At 40.0% G+C, this 15,212-nt stretch overlaps 1 long non-coding RNA gene across 3 annotated transcripts in view; it reads right to left on the reverse strand.

Moving 5' to 3' along the window:
• Nucleotides 1-2,490: 2,490 nt before the first annotated feature.
• The window catches only part of LOC138737416 (uncharacterized), a 65,618-nt gene continuing 52,896 nt past the window's right edge, over nt 2,491-15,212 (reverse strand). The window contains exons 1-3 of one of the 3 annotated variants that reach the window (XR_011340894.1): nt 4,972-5,301; nt 4,810-4,875; nt 2,491-2,618 (exon numbers count right to left, since the gene is read on the reverse strand). This is a non-coding gene — a long non-coding RNA (uncharacterized lncRNA). Of the gene's footprint in view, nt 2,619-4,809; nt 4,876-4,971; nt 5,302-15,032; nt 15,138-15,212 lie in introns of those variants that run through there. The other 2 variants (XR_011340893.1, XR_011340895.1) reach the window with 2 other exon arrangements.

Genomic DNA, 15,212 nt, shown 5'->3' on the forward strand with positions numbered 1-15,212 from the left:
CTGTTTTTAAAATCCTCCTGAAGTTGTTTCCCAACTTCTGAATTCCTTCATACCATTCTTGATTGTTTGTTTAATTTCCCAGCCACTTTGTTAGATAATGTGCAATTGCCAGTTGAGAAAACGGTTAGCTTCCGACTGTGCTGTTCGATGTTCTATGCTGATAGAATAGGGATTTAGGTAGGCACAGGAATATTAGAAAAATGGAAGGTTATGGACTGTGAGGAAGTGTCAGATTGTCATGGAGTAGGTTTATGTAAGTCAGCACAATATCACAGGTCAAAGGGCCTGTTCTGTGCTGTAATGCTAAAAGTCCTACAGCAGTCTGCTACCTGAGCCCTTGCATTGATTTCTTGAAAGTATTATGGTCAGCTCTCACTTGATTCTGAGTAAGGCATAAATGTACAACATAAAAAAACACCAATGCTGGAGAAACTCAGCAGGTCAAACAAGTTTACTTTATATTGCAAAGATAAATATATATAAGCAATGTTTTGGGCTTGAGCCCTTCATCAAGAAATGAGCAAAATTTGGGCAGTCTTCCGAACAAATGGTGGTTGGCGGGGGGGGGGGGGGGTGGATAGGCAAGGGGAGGAGCACAGTCTCACGGGCAGGAGGTAATAGGTGGATGAGGCCACACCAGCAAACACAGAGTGGGGGGGAGGATGGTTTTGAATGGAGAGGGAAGGGGGTGAAAAGAAGACCGAGGGATGGGAAAGAAAGGGAGAATGGGGAGTAGGTTAGCAGAAACCGGAGAAGTTTTTAACTGAGGTTGGATGCTTGTACCTTGATGAAGGGCAAAAGCCCAAAGCATTGGTTTTTTATCTTTATCTTTACTATATAAAGTCCACTGTTTGACCGACTGAGTTTCTCCATCATCGTGCTTTAACTTCAATCGTGGCGTTTGTAGACTTTTGCAATTGTACAATGTGCTTTATTAATTCGGATGCTGCTAAACGTTGGATAAAACACAAATGGCATCACAAAGATCTAAAAATGGAAAAATAAATGTCGAGGAGAAATTAGATGCACTGGAATTGTGATGCACCGTTAGCCTCAAATCTTCTTACCTTGTTGCTTCTACGTCTTGATTATATTGTACATTAAGCCTGACTCAGAATCCAAACAGCACTTTTGCTCTTTGAGTGCGTCCATAGAGAACAATATCATGAGTATCTAACAGGGCACAACTCGCAAAGACACGTGAATGAGTGGCTCCAAGGGATACTTTGTGGTCACGACGTTTTTCATCTTGATCATATGCATGGTTTGAAAAGTTCATTTAACTTGATTCCGTAATGGTTGATCTTGTACTGTTCTGCTGGGAATGGTAAGCAATTGACAGAAGATGAGATGAGTTAAATTGTGAAAGAGAAAATTTTAATTTTTTTTATTCACACATTGATAATGTTAAAGCCAATATTTACTGGTTGCCTGAGAAACTTTGGTGATCCTACGAATACTGATGGAGATGCAGCAAAAGTGTTACCAATGAATATCAAGGGGATTTATTAGGCTTGTTGGAAATGATCATTGCCTGATACTTCTGTGGTGCCCATGTTATTTCCCACTAATCAGCACATGCTTAAATGTTTGTTTCTAACTGTATGCGGACAGGAACAGTGTTACCCTCTGAGGGGCAGCAGCGCATTTTAGGTTTCTCTTTACAAAAGCATAGAACTAGCAATATGTCCCGAATTGTTGCTGCAGATAGAGGCCCTCAACAGCCTTCCTCTTGCTCCTCTTCACTGACCTCCCCGTTCCCATCAAAATAATAATAGCTGGATGCATCACAGTGTATGGGGGCTGCTCTATGCTAGGTTAGAAAAAGGGCAGAAGGTGTGAATGCAGCTCAGAGTATCACACAAAGTTCCTTCCCTTCCATTGACTTCAGCTACAACTCCTGTTGCTTGGGGAAGTTAGCTAAGGTGCAGAAGGACCCATCATACACCTTGGGGGAGAAGGTTAAAGAGTGGGAAATCTTGCACCGACCATCTCTTAACCCCAGCCATCAGGCTCCTGAATGAACCCCACAATATTTGCTATGTACAAACTAATCTTTCCATTGTAACGCGATCTTCTGTAATTGTACCCTTGTGCCTCTATTTTGTATGGCTATGTTTACACATGTTAGAGACGACTTTCTAGATTGCTGGTGGAAGGACTCTTTTCCCTGTACCAGTGTGACAATAAACTTGAACTGAACTGAAATATGAAAAAGATGTACAGCCACAGAGACACTGAAATTTTCAAAGTTAAAATTCTCTTTGCGGCACATTCATCTTCCCACACAATTTAAAACCTCTTCTTCATTGATAATGTAAGAACAAAATAAGAGTTGTGCTGTAATAGTGAAGTTTAAATCTCTCCTGACATTAAAGAAGAGATTTTGTTGTGATTAAGTGGGGCATGTATTCATGGTGGATCTACATTAAACCAACCTACAAGATTGTAACCAGAGTGACTTTTATTTATACTCCACAGTCATGCTACTGGTAACCAGCCATTCTCAACCTTTATTTGGCTCTGGCCCCTCAGGACTCTGCTCAAAGTTTATGGGGCCCCTTCCCTGTGAAGCAGTCAAGTTTTGGTTTCTTCTGTACTTCTTCCCAACAGACCATCTTAAAAACAAAACATTAAAAATATTTCTGTTACGTAAAGTGAAAAGAAAACAAGGCTTTTACTTAAATGTGCTGTGGCCCCCATTGAGTATGGCTGCTTATTGAATGGAAAACTCTATTGAATATAATCAGTATTGCACTGATTAAATCAAAAGATGGATCTGACTCAGAATACAATTTAACAATTTCTAACAAACAAATATGGGAAATAATTTTGAAAGAGGGCTTACCAGAGAAATATAATTTTGTATTCTCTGAATCGGAATCAAAATCAGAATAAATTGGCATAACGATATCACAAAATTCATTGTTTTGTGGCAGTATTGTTGTGTATTACAGGTCCACATTTTTCCATAATTTACACTTTAAAAATAAGTAACAGTGCAAAACCAGAGTGAAAATGATGTAGTGACTATGGTTCATTGTCCATTCATAAATCTGATGGCGGGGGGAAAGAAGCTGTTTTTGTACCTTTGGGTATTTGTCTTTAGGCTTCCTGATGGTAGCAGTGAGAAGAGGGTATGGCGTGGGTGGTGAGGGTTCTTGATGATAGAAGTGCTTTCTTGAGACACTGTCTCTTGTAGATGTCCTTAGTGGAGTGAATACTAATGCCCATAATAGCGCTGGCCGAGTTCACAACTCTCTGTAGCCTTTTCCTTTCCTGTGCATTGGCATCTCCATACCAGAGAGTGATGCAACCTGTCTGAATGTTCTCCACAGAACACTTGTAGAAAATTTCAGGAGTATTTGATGACATACCAAATCTCTTCAAACTCCTAACTCCTAAGAAGTGCCGCTGGAGAGCATTCTTCATGAATGTATTGCCACAAAGGCCCAAGAATAGTTCTTCAGAGACGTTGACACTCTGGAATTTGAAGTTCTTTACCCTTTCCACTGTGGACCCCTCGTTGAGGACTGGTTTGTGATCTCCTGGTTTCGCCTTCCTGAAGTCCACGATCAGTTTTACCTTTTGTTATTCTGCCAACAACCATGGTGTCATCAGCAAATATGTAGATGGCATTTGAATTATGCCTAGCCACACAGTCGTAGGTGTAGATCAAATAGAGCAGTGGACTAAGCATGCATCCATGAGGTGCGCTCATGTTGAATGTGAGTGAGGAGGAGACTTCCGATGAGGAAGTCAAGAATCCATTTGCAGAGGGAGGGGCAGAGGCCCAGAATTTTAAGCTTGCTGACCAGTACTGAAGGGATGATGATGTTGAAAACTGAGGTGTAGTCGATGAAAAGCAACCTAATGTATGTGTTGCTGTGGTCTTGGTGATCCAGGGCTGAGTGAAGAGCCAGTGAAATAACATGATTGTGATGGTAGGCAAATTGCAATGGGTCCAGGTCTTTACTTAGGTGCCTTAATGACCAATCTCTCAAAGTATTTGATCACAGTAGATGTGAGTGCTCCTGGGCGATAGTCTTTGAGGCAGTTCACCCTGCTCTTCTTGGGTACCGGGATGATTGATGCTCTTTTGAAGCAGGTTAGAACTTGCGACTGCTGCAATGAGAGATTGAAAATGTCCACGAACACTCCAACTAGTTGGTTGGCGCAGATTTTCATTTCCGCGCCTGGTACGCCGTCAGGGCCTGACACCTTGTGAGGGACCACCCTCTTGAAAGATCTTCTGACGTTGGCCTCATAGACAGATATCACAGGGTCGCCAACTTTCTGCTGGGATCCTCATTGATACCACTGAATTCTCCTTTTCAAAGCAAGCAGAAAAGGTGTTCAGCTCATTGGGCAGTGAAGTCCGATGAGCTAATCTTTGAAGAAATTAACCATTGTTGCTTATCCAATGAATAGCCTTAGAATGTAGAATGTACAGCATGTGAGCCAATGCCTGTAAACTGTTTTGCACAAAACTGTTGTCTATTTTTGGTGATGTTGGCCACCAATGTTTGGTGAAATATTGTGAATTCAACAAGAGGCTGTTGGTCTTTAACATACCAAATGGTCACAAATAAACTCATAATTATTATCAAACTAAACATGGTGAAATAGTGAGAATTTAAATCAGTTGTACATAAGAGGAATGTTTAGTGTTATCCAGGAAATCAAAAAGACTAGAGAAGAGATTCCAGAGCTTGAGAGGTAGAAGAGACTGCCGGGATTTCAAATTAGCAGATCGGATCGATAAGATACTGTGTGGTTTAAAGCTACTGATTACAGACAATTACAAACCTCAGAGCAGATCGGGGAGTCGCATCAGAAGTGCTGTTGGAGAAGGCAGAAGCTTGGAAAATGGGCCTGTATCAGGGTGAGACTGAGAGTTAATCCCTTCAGAACTGTCTCCCAACAATCTTACTCTCAAATGTAAGATCGCTGGAGAAGAAAATGGATTACCTGAGGCTGCATCTGACCCAGAGAGAACTGCAGGGCTGCTGCACTCTGGTGATTACAGAAACGTCGCTCCAGGACATCATTCCAGACTCAGCAATCCAGCTGGATGGCCTTATCTCCTTCAGGGCAGACAGAGACAATGCTGCTTCTGGCAAGGCTTGAGGAGGGGGGTGGGGGACTGTGGATTTACATCAACGAGAGCTGGTGCTCCAATGTCTCTGTTATGAAGACCTTCTGTTCAGCAGAGATAGAGTACCTTCTGGTGAAATGCAGATCCTTCACCTGCCAAGGGAATTCTTTGCAGACTGATTGCTGCAGTCTACACTCCCCCTTCAGCTAATGAGGGTGAAGCTATGAAGGAGCTTTACAGTGCCATCTGTGAAGCCCAAACGTTCCACGTTGATGGTGTCATAATTGTTGCTGGTGACTTCAATCACGCCAACCTGAAAATGGTCTTACCATGGTTTAGCAGCATGTGAACTTTGCCATCAGAGGAGAAAACACCCTAGATAAGGTGTATTTCAATGTCCCTGGTCCGTACAGGCTGCCCCTCACCCCCACCTTTATTAATCAGATCACATATCTGTCCTGTTAACACTGGCATACCGACCACTGGCAAAGCAAACTAGGCAGCCTTTTATAGAGTGAAAAAATCTAGCCATAAAGATGGAGATTCTCCGTCCTTATGTTGCAGAACTTACCATCATAAATGCCCTGTGAGCAGCTCCAAGGCATCGACTCAAATCCCTCTTCAACCTAGTGTCAGCGGTAGAGCGGAACACTCAGCCACGTATCATAAGCACACCTGGCTAGGGGCGGGCTGATGATACCATCAGCCCATGACCCAGGAACCACCACCAGGGCTCCCACAGTGATTGGTGCTGGGGCTAGGGCTCCCTCCTACCACTCGGAAATGCCCTCTTCTCGTTTTCCCCCTCCGCCCCTCGCTCCTTCATCAAGGCCGTCGAGACCGAGGAGCAGGAGGGCAGTGAGGAGCTGGAGGCCTAGCGGAGACCAGGTGAATTGGAGGCCGCCGGGGCCAGGGGGCGTAGGGGCCCAGGTGCTGAACTCCACGGCCTAGGAGGACAGATGCTGAGGAGTGGAGACTGAGAAGCAGAGACGGGGAGTTCAATGGATGCAAGAAGGGAGTGAAGAGGCAGAGTGGCAGCGCCAGGCAGAAGAGCTGGAAGAATGATCAATGGCCGTCTTTGTTACCCATAATCCCCCATGGAGTTGGAACCACTCTGTGTTTTAGGGCTGCTCCATAAAAAGGTAAGTTCAAATTTTTCTCTGCAGATGGAGCCGGTCTCAAGGTGAAGGCCAAGCATAAAAATAACTTAGGTCAGTTTGCAGGGAGAGCAGGCATGGCTGGGGGTGGCTGCAGCAGTACTGCAAGACAGCTTTGAGACCACAGACTGGAGCTGTTTTGGGGAGGCTGCCACCTACAATGGCTGTGTAAACATAGAGAAGTACATGAGCTCAGTGACAGGCTACATCAGCAAGTGCATTGAGGATGTCACCGAGATCAAAACTGCACAACCAGGGCGAACCAGAAACCTTGGTTGGCTGCGTAGATCTGGGCACCTCTCAGAGCTCTGCCTTCAGGATAAGGTGTAGGATCAGCCTGGGCTGAACTCTCCAGAGCAATGTGGGGTTTGCACAGAAGATTCACAGATAGCTGTGCAATACCTGAGGAACAAGATGTGTGTGGCAAGAGATCAAGACTATAATGGATCACAAGTCAACCTTGCAAGTTGAGGACAATGACGCCTACCTTCCAGACAAACTAAACGTCTTCTATGCACAGTTCGATGAGAAGAACAGGATGATGCCTAAACAGGATGATGCCAAAGAAAGCTCCGTCTCCTCTGATGAATGGGCCCTCGACATGGCCGTAGCTGAGATGAGGAGAACCCTATCCAAGGTGAACCACACAAGGCAGCAGGACCAGACGACAGACCTAGTCGGGTACAGAGGGACAGCAGAGGTCTTCACGGACATCTTCAACACCTCACTGCAGCAGCCCATCATTCCCGTAGGGTTCAAGACAGGTGACAGTAGCAGGGCTCAATGACCACTGCCCTGTGGCACTAACCTCTACCAATATGAAATCTGGTGAAGGAATGCATCAAAGCACGCCTCCCAGACACACTGGATCCATTTCAATTTGCCTATATAAAAACCATTCCATATACAATGCTATAGCCTTGATGCTTCACTCTGACCTGGCCCACCTGGAGGGCGATGCCTCATATGGCAGTCTGCTGTTCATTGACTTCAGCTCAAAGTTTAATATGATCATTCCCCAGAGGCTGGTGGAGCAGCTGTCCTTGCTTGGAATCAATACCCCCTCTCTGTAACTGGATCCTAGACTTCCTTATGGAAAGACCACAGTCTGTCCTGGTCAGTAGTCAAACATTAAACACGGTCAGAGTGAGCACAAGTGAACTTCAGCGCTGTGTGTTCAACCCACTCTTGTTCAAGCTTTCGACCCACGACAACATCACTAGACCCAGCTCCAACAGATCATCAATGTTGCAGACGGCACAACAGTCGTCAGCCTCATCAGCACCAACGATGATTTGCACTGCAGAGAAGAGGTGGAAAATCTCGTGAAATGCTGTGAGAGTAAGGAGATGAAGGAGATGATCTTGGTCTTCAGGAGGACCAGGAATGACCACCCTCAACAACACATCAACAACTCTGTAGTTGAGAGAGTGGAGAACGCTAACTTCCTTGGAATTCACGCAACTAGTGGCCTATCATGGACACTCAACCTCTCCTCACTTGTCAGGAAGGCACAACAGTGATTGCACTTCCTGAGAAGACTGAGCGGGCAAGGTCACCAGCCACCTTTACGTTAACCTTCTATAGGAGCTATACTTTTTTAAAATTTTTAAAATTTTTTTATTTTTCACACTATAAACCATATTGACCAAGATACATACAGACATTTTTTCTCTTGAATATATACAGTGTCATTTTCTCCCCTTTTTCCCCCCTCCCTTCCCTCCCTCCCTCACCCCCTTTCCCATTTATTTGAAGTTCAATCTATAAGATACATTAAACCCGTTAAACAATGTTGTCACTTAATAAAAATAAACAAGAAATTTTACTGAGTCAGTTCTTTCTGTTGTCTTCTCCTTCTGTCATTTTAGGTGGTGGAAGTCCATGGTAGGATTTCTCTATTGTATTTCATGTACGGCTCCCATATTTGGTCGAATATTGTGATGTTATTTCTTAAATTATATATTATTTTTTCTAATGGAATACATTTATTCATTTCTATGTACCATTGTTGTATTCTCAAGTTGTCTTCTAATTTCCAGGTTGACATAATACATTTTTCTGCTACAGCTAGGGCTATCATAACAAATCTTTTTTGTGCTCCATCCAAATCGAGTCCAAATTCTTTATTTCTTATATTACTTAGAAGGAAGATCTCTGGGTTTTTTGGTATGTTGCTTTTTGTGATTTTGTTTAATATCTGGTTTAGATCTTCCCAAAATTTTTTCACTTTCTCACATGTCCAAATTGCATGAATTGTTGTTCCCATTTCCTTTTTACAGCGAAAACATCTGTCTGATACTGTTGGGTCCCATTTATTTAACTTTTGAGGTGTGATGTATAGCCTGTGTATCCAGTTATATTGTATCATGCGTAACCTCGTGTTTATTGTATTTCTCATAGTTCCGGAGCATAGCTTTTCCCATGTTTCATTCTTTATCTTTATGTTTAGATCTTGTTCCCATTTTTGTTTAGGTTTACCGTTTGTTTCCTCGTTCTCCTTTTCTTGCAGTTTGATGTACATGTTTGTTACAAATTTTTAAATTATCATTGTGTCTGTGATCACATATTCAAATTTGCTTCCTTCTGGTAACCTCAGACTGTTTCCCAATTTGTCCTTCAAGTAGGTTTTCAGTTGGTGGTATGCAAACATTGTATCATGAGTTATATTATATTTATCCTTCATTTGTTCAAAGGATAATAATTTATTTCCCGAAAAACAATTTTCTATTCTTTTGATCCCTTTTCTCTCCCATTCTCTGAAGGAAAGGTTATCTATTGTGAAAGGGATTAGTTGATTTTGCGTCAATATTAGTTTTGGTAGTTGGTAATTTGTTTTATTCCTTTCTACGTGAATCTTCTTCCAACTGTTGAACAGATGATGCAATACCGGTGAATTCCTACGTTGCACCAATTTTCCATCCCATTTATATAGCATATGTTCAGGTATCTTCTCCCCTATTTTATCTAGTTCTAATCTGGTCCAATCTGGTTTTTCCCTTGTTTGATAAAAATCTGATAGGTATCTTAATTGTGCGGCTCTATAATAATTCTTAAAGTTTGGTAGTTGTAAGCCTCCTTGTTTGTACCATTCTGTTAATTTATCTAGTACTATCCTCGGTATCCCCCCTTTCCATAAGAATTTCCTTATTATTTTCTTTAGCTCCTTGAAGAATTTCTCAGTTAGGTGAATTGGTAATGACTGAAATAGGTATTGTATCCTTGGGAAAATGTTCATTTTAATACAGTTTATCCTTCCTATCAGTGTTAGTGATAAGTCGTTCCAATGCTCTAAGTCGTCTTGTAATTTTTTCATTAATGGATGATAATTTAGTTTATATAGATGGCCAAGATTTTTAGTTGTATACCTAGATATCGCATTGCTTGTGTTTGCCATCTAAATGGTGATTCTTTCTTAAACTTTGTGAAATCCGCATTATTCATTGGCATTGCTTCACTTTTATTTGTGTTGATCTTGTACCCCGATACAAGATCATTGTGCAGGGAGGTGGGACTAGAAAGGGGTGTTTGGTTCGGTGCGGACTAGAAGGGCCTAATGGCCTGTTTCCGTGCTGTAATTGTTATGTTATGTTACTTCTCCATATTCCTTCAATTTCCTATGTAATTCTTTTATTGATATTTCTGGTTCTGTTAAGTATATTATAACGTCATCTGCAAATAGACTGATTTTATATTCCTTCTCTTTTATTTTTATCCCTCTTATTTTATTTTCTGTTCCTATCAGTTCTGCTAGTGGTTCTATAGCTAACATGAACAGTGAGGGAGATAGTGGACATCCCTGCCTTGTTGATCTACTTAAGTTAAATTGTTTTGATATATATCCATTTACTGTCACTTTCGCCAATGGTCCCTTATATAATGCTTGAATCCAATTAATATATTGCTCTGGTAGGCTGAATTTTTGTAGTACTTTGAATAAATAATTCCATTCTACCCTGTCAAAGGCCTTCTCTGCATCTAAAGCAACCGCTACTGTTGGAGTTTTATTTCCTTCTACTGCATGAATTAAGTTAATAAATTTACAGATATTGTCCATTGTTCGTCTTTTTTTAATAAATCCAGTTTGGTCTACATTTACTATTTTTGGTACATAGTCGGCCAATCTGTTTGCTAATAGCTTAGCTATTATCTTATAATCTGTGTTAAGTAAAGATATTGGTCTATATGATGCTGGTGCTAGTGGATCTTTCCCTGTCTTTGGTATTACTGTAATTATTGCTGTTTTGCATGAATCTGGTATGTTTTGTGTTTTATCAATCTGGTTGATTACTTCGGGAGGGGAGGAATTAATAAGTCTTTAAATGTTTTATAGAATTCTATTAGAAATCCATCCTCTCCTGGTGTTTTATTTTTTGGTAGTTTTTTTAATATCTCCTGTAATTTTTCTATTTCAAATGGTTTTATTAATTTATTTTGCTCCTCTGTTTGTAATTTCGGTAGTTCAATTTTAGTTAGAAATTCATCTATTTTGTCTTCTTTCCCTTCATTTTCAGTTTGATATAGTTGTTCGTAGAATTCCCTGAAGTTTTCATTGATCTCCATTGGATTATATGTAATTTGTTTGTCCTTTTTCCTTAATGCCAATACTATTCTTTTAATTTGTTCTGTCTTAAGCTGCCACGCTAGAATTTTGTGTGTTTTTTCTCCTAGCTCATAATATTTGTTTTGTCTTCATTATGTTCTTCTCCACCTTATATGTTTGTCGTGTTTCATATTTTATTTTTTTGTCTGCCAATTCTCTTCTTTTAGTTGTATCTTCCTTTATTGCTAATTCTTTTTCTGTATTTGTTATTTCCCTTTCCAACTGCTCTGTTTCCCGATTGTAGTCCTTCTTCATCTTAGTTACATAACTTATTATTTGCCCTCTGATGAATGCTTTCATTGTATCCCATAGTATAAACTTATCTTTCACTGATTCCGTATTTATTTCAAAGTACGTTTTAATTTGTCGTTCAATTAATTCTCTAAAATCCTGTCTTTTAAGTAGCATGGAGTTTAATCTCCATCTATACATTCTTGGTGGGATGTCCTCTAGCTCTATTGCCAATTACAGGGGTGAGTGATCCGATAATAGTCTAGCATTATATTCCGTTTTCCTAACTCTCCTTTGAATGTGGGCTGATAACAGGAATAGGTCTATCCTTGAGTGTGTTTTGTATCTACCTGAATAATATGAATATTCCTTTTCCTTTGGGTGTTGTTTCCTCCATATATCCAAAAGTTGCATTTCTTGCATCGATTTAATTATAAATTTGGTTACTTTGTTCTTTCTGTTAGTTTTTTTTTCAGTTTTATCCATGTTTGAGTCCAAATTAAGGTTAAAATCCCCTCCTATTAGTATGTTCGCTTGCGTATCTATCTTCAAAAAGATATCTTGCATAAAATTTTGATCTTCTTCATTAGGTGAGTATACATTGAGTAAATTCCAAAATTCTGAATATATCTGACATTTTATCATTACATATCTCCCTGCTGGATCTATTATTTCCTCTTCTATTTTGATTGGTACATTTTTATTGATTAATATAGCTACTCCTCTGGCTTTTGAATTATATGATGCTGCTGTTACATGTCCTTTCCAATCTCTCTTTAATTTCTTGTGTTCCATTTCAGTTAGATGTGTTTCTTGTACAAATGCTATATCAATTTTTTCTTTTTTCAGTAAATGTAACAGTTTCTTCCTTTTGATTTGGTTATGTATTCCATTAACATTTAAAGTCATATAGTTTAACATAGTCATATCATACTTTGTTTATCTTTCCTTTCCGTTTCCTCATCACCACCTTCCCTTCTTATCCATTTCTGCTTTCTTTTTTCAAACACATTATAAGACAACATTTCTAAAACATAAAATATTTCCACTATTCTTATATCTAAAATTCCTTTAACCCCAATAGTCCCTCCCCTTTCTGAGTTGCCCTTTGTCCCTTGTTGGGCAACCACATCTCCCCTCTCCATTTGGATTTGCGAATCCGCTCGCAAGCGTCAACTGATTTCGCAGTGACTGTTATTCTTCTCCACCCAGCCCCCCAGATTTTAATCTTCATATATAACAAAGGTCACTCTCAATTCCCTCCTTACTTCCTTTCTTTCCCTTCTTAGTTCTTACTTATACTCTATTTATATATATATATATATATATATATATATATATAGTTTGTTGTCATTTTTGTTCTTGTTACATCCCTTCATCTCTCTGTCTGTTTTGTAGTTGTTCTGCAAATTTTCGTGCTTTTTCCAGATCCAAGAATAGTTTGCTTTGCTGCCCCGGGATAACTATTTTAAGTACCGCTGGGTATTTTAACATAAATTTATAACCTTTTTTCCATAGGGACTTTTTTGCTGCATTAAACTCCTTCAGGAGTTCAAAACTTATATCTGGATAGAAAAAAAATTTTTGGCCCTTGTATTCCAGTGGTTTTTTGTCTTCTTTTATTTTTTTCATTGCCTTCTCCAATATATTTTCTCTTGTTGTCTATCTTAGGAATTTTACTAGAATGGATCTTGGTTTTTGTCGTGGTTGTGGTTTAGGGGCTAATGTTCTGTGTACCCTTTCTATTTCCATTTCTTCCTGTAATTCTGGTCTTCCCAGGATCCTGGGGATCCATTCTTTTATAAATTCTTTCATATTTTTGCCTTCTTCATCTTCCTTAAGGCCCACTATCTTTATATTGTTTCTTCTATTCTAATTTTCCATTATATCTATCTTCTGAGCTAACAGCTCCTGTGTTTCTTTAACTTTTTTTTTTATCAGATTCTTCTTATTTCTTTTTTAAGTCATCTACCTCCATTTCTATGGCTGTTTCTCGTTCTTCCACCTTGTCTACTCTTTTTCCTATTTCTGTCATGATCATCTCTAATCTATTCATTTTTTCTTCTGTACTTTTTATTCTTCTTTTTATTTCACTGAATTCTTGTGTCTGCCATTCTTTTACTGTTTCCATATATTCTTTAAAAAAATATATATCCATGTACTTGCCCTTCCCTTCATCTTCCATTTCTCTGTGTTCTCCCTCCTCTTCTTCTGAGTCCACTCCAGGATCTGTGTCCTTTACCTCTGTCTCTTCTGGTTTTCTTGTTGGTTTGTTTGTTTTATTTTGTTGGGTATTTTTGTTCTTCTTATATTTATTAAAAGTGTCTTAAAAATCCTCGCGCATGCACGGTTGCGCACTTTTGTTTGGCTCCGTGAGCCATCTTTGTAGTCCTGAGTTCGGGGTTTCCACGGCGGGCCTCCTTGTACCGATAAGGCCTTCACCTTCCTCCTCCGACGTCCTTCCTTCTTCTTTTCTTCCCGTTGTTTTTGGTTTTTCTTTCTTTGCTGCCATTTTCTCCACACTTTCAATTTGTTATGGTTTCTGTGTTAGTGACTTTGTTTTTTCCCTACCTTTTTTTTAAACTTTTCTGGAGAGGGCTGGAGTTCCCCTACCGGCCACTACTCCATCACGTGACTCCTCCTATAGGACCTCTATTGAGAGCATCCTGGCCGGCTGCATCACAGTGTGGTAAGGTTGCTGCAGAGAAATGGATTGGAGGTCAATCCACAGGACCATAAGATTGGCAGAGAGGATCACTGGATTTCGGCCCCCCCCCCCCCCCCACCCAATCAATGTGATCTACCAGGATAGTTGTCAGAAGAGAGCGCGGAAAATCATTGACGATTCCTTCCGCCCTGCACACAGCATCTTTCAGCTGCTCCCGTCGGAGAAGAGACGAGAAGTATTAGAACCAGGCTGAGGAACTGCTTCCTCCCTCAGGCGGTGAGAATGGTGAACAATCGAAGGAACTGCTTGTTAACCATATAAGACCCTCATATATACAAAGCCATTTTTTTTTGACTTGTATAAATGATAAACTTGTCCTGCATATGCATTGTTTGTCTTGAATGGAAACATTGACCATTCAAGATGCTACGTGACCCACTGAATTCCTCCAGAATTTTTATATTTATTGCACCAGTGCTAAGGATCTTGAGGAAACAATTAAATTTAGGAATGATCAAGAGACCAAGGCTGGAAGTGTGCAGAATCTGAGAGGCTTATACAACTAAAGAAGATTACTGAGGTAAAGGGGTGGGGAGACCATGGGGTGATTTGAAAACAAGGGTGAGAATTGTAAAATTGATGCTTTGTTTAATCAGGGACTGAAGTCAGTCACCAGGAATGGACATAGCCCTTATTTAAACAATGTCTTTAAAATTAAGCAGCTAAATGTTACTAGGTGTGAGTTGGATGCGAGCAGCAGAGTTGCATGGCCTGTAGTTTCTGAAAAGTAGAATAAGAGAGACTAGCTCAATGCATGGCTGAGGGTTTCATTTGGAGATGAATTAAGATCCAATTTGAGTGATGCCAGAGATGTGATATATTGTCTATTGCACTACAATCACAACATCTGCAGACTTTCCTGCTTAATGGATAGTGCATATACAGTAAAACCCCTGGTATTTGGCACCTATCGGGATTGGTAGATGCCGGATAAATGTATTTTCTGGTTGCTTGAGATGTGGGTTGCATTGATTGGTGACAAAACAATGGTGAGATGCACCTATTTTAAATGTCTGGTTTTTTTTTTAACCTATTTATTTTTTTGCTGGTTCCTTGAATTCTGGATAACTGGGATTTTACTGTATATGGCATCAAGGCATTCCATTATAATTGTAACAGAGAAATAATTTCTCCTTCCCAGTAGTTTGGGAAATGAAGATGTGATAAGAACAAGTTATACAACTGATTTAACATTTAACCAAATTAAATTCTAACCCATAGAAGAAATTCATTCTTTTTCTTTGCTCTCGGAAGCAGTTATTGAATTGTTTTCCATTTTCATCCTTTCCCATTGCTCTTCAATGATTCCTCTTCTAAAATCTGGGCAGATCCATGAAAATGCATACATTTACCAAACATATTCTGAATGTACTCACTTGTACTCAAAAAAACATT

The sequence above is a fragment of the Narcine bancroftii genome, chromosome 6 (genome assembly GCF_036971445.1).
Source record: "Narcine bancroftii isolate sNarBan1 chromosome 6, sNarBan1.hap1, whole genome shotgun sequence".
Lineage (NCBI taxonomy): Eukaryota > Metazoa > Chordata > Chondrichthyes > Torpediniformes > Narcinidae > Narcine > Narcine bancroftii.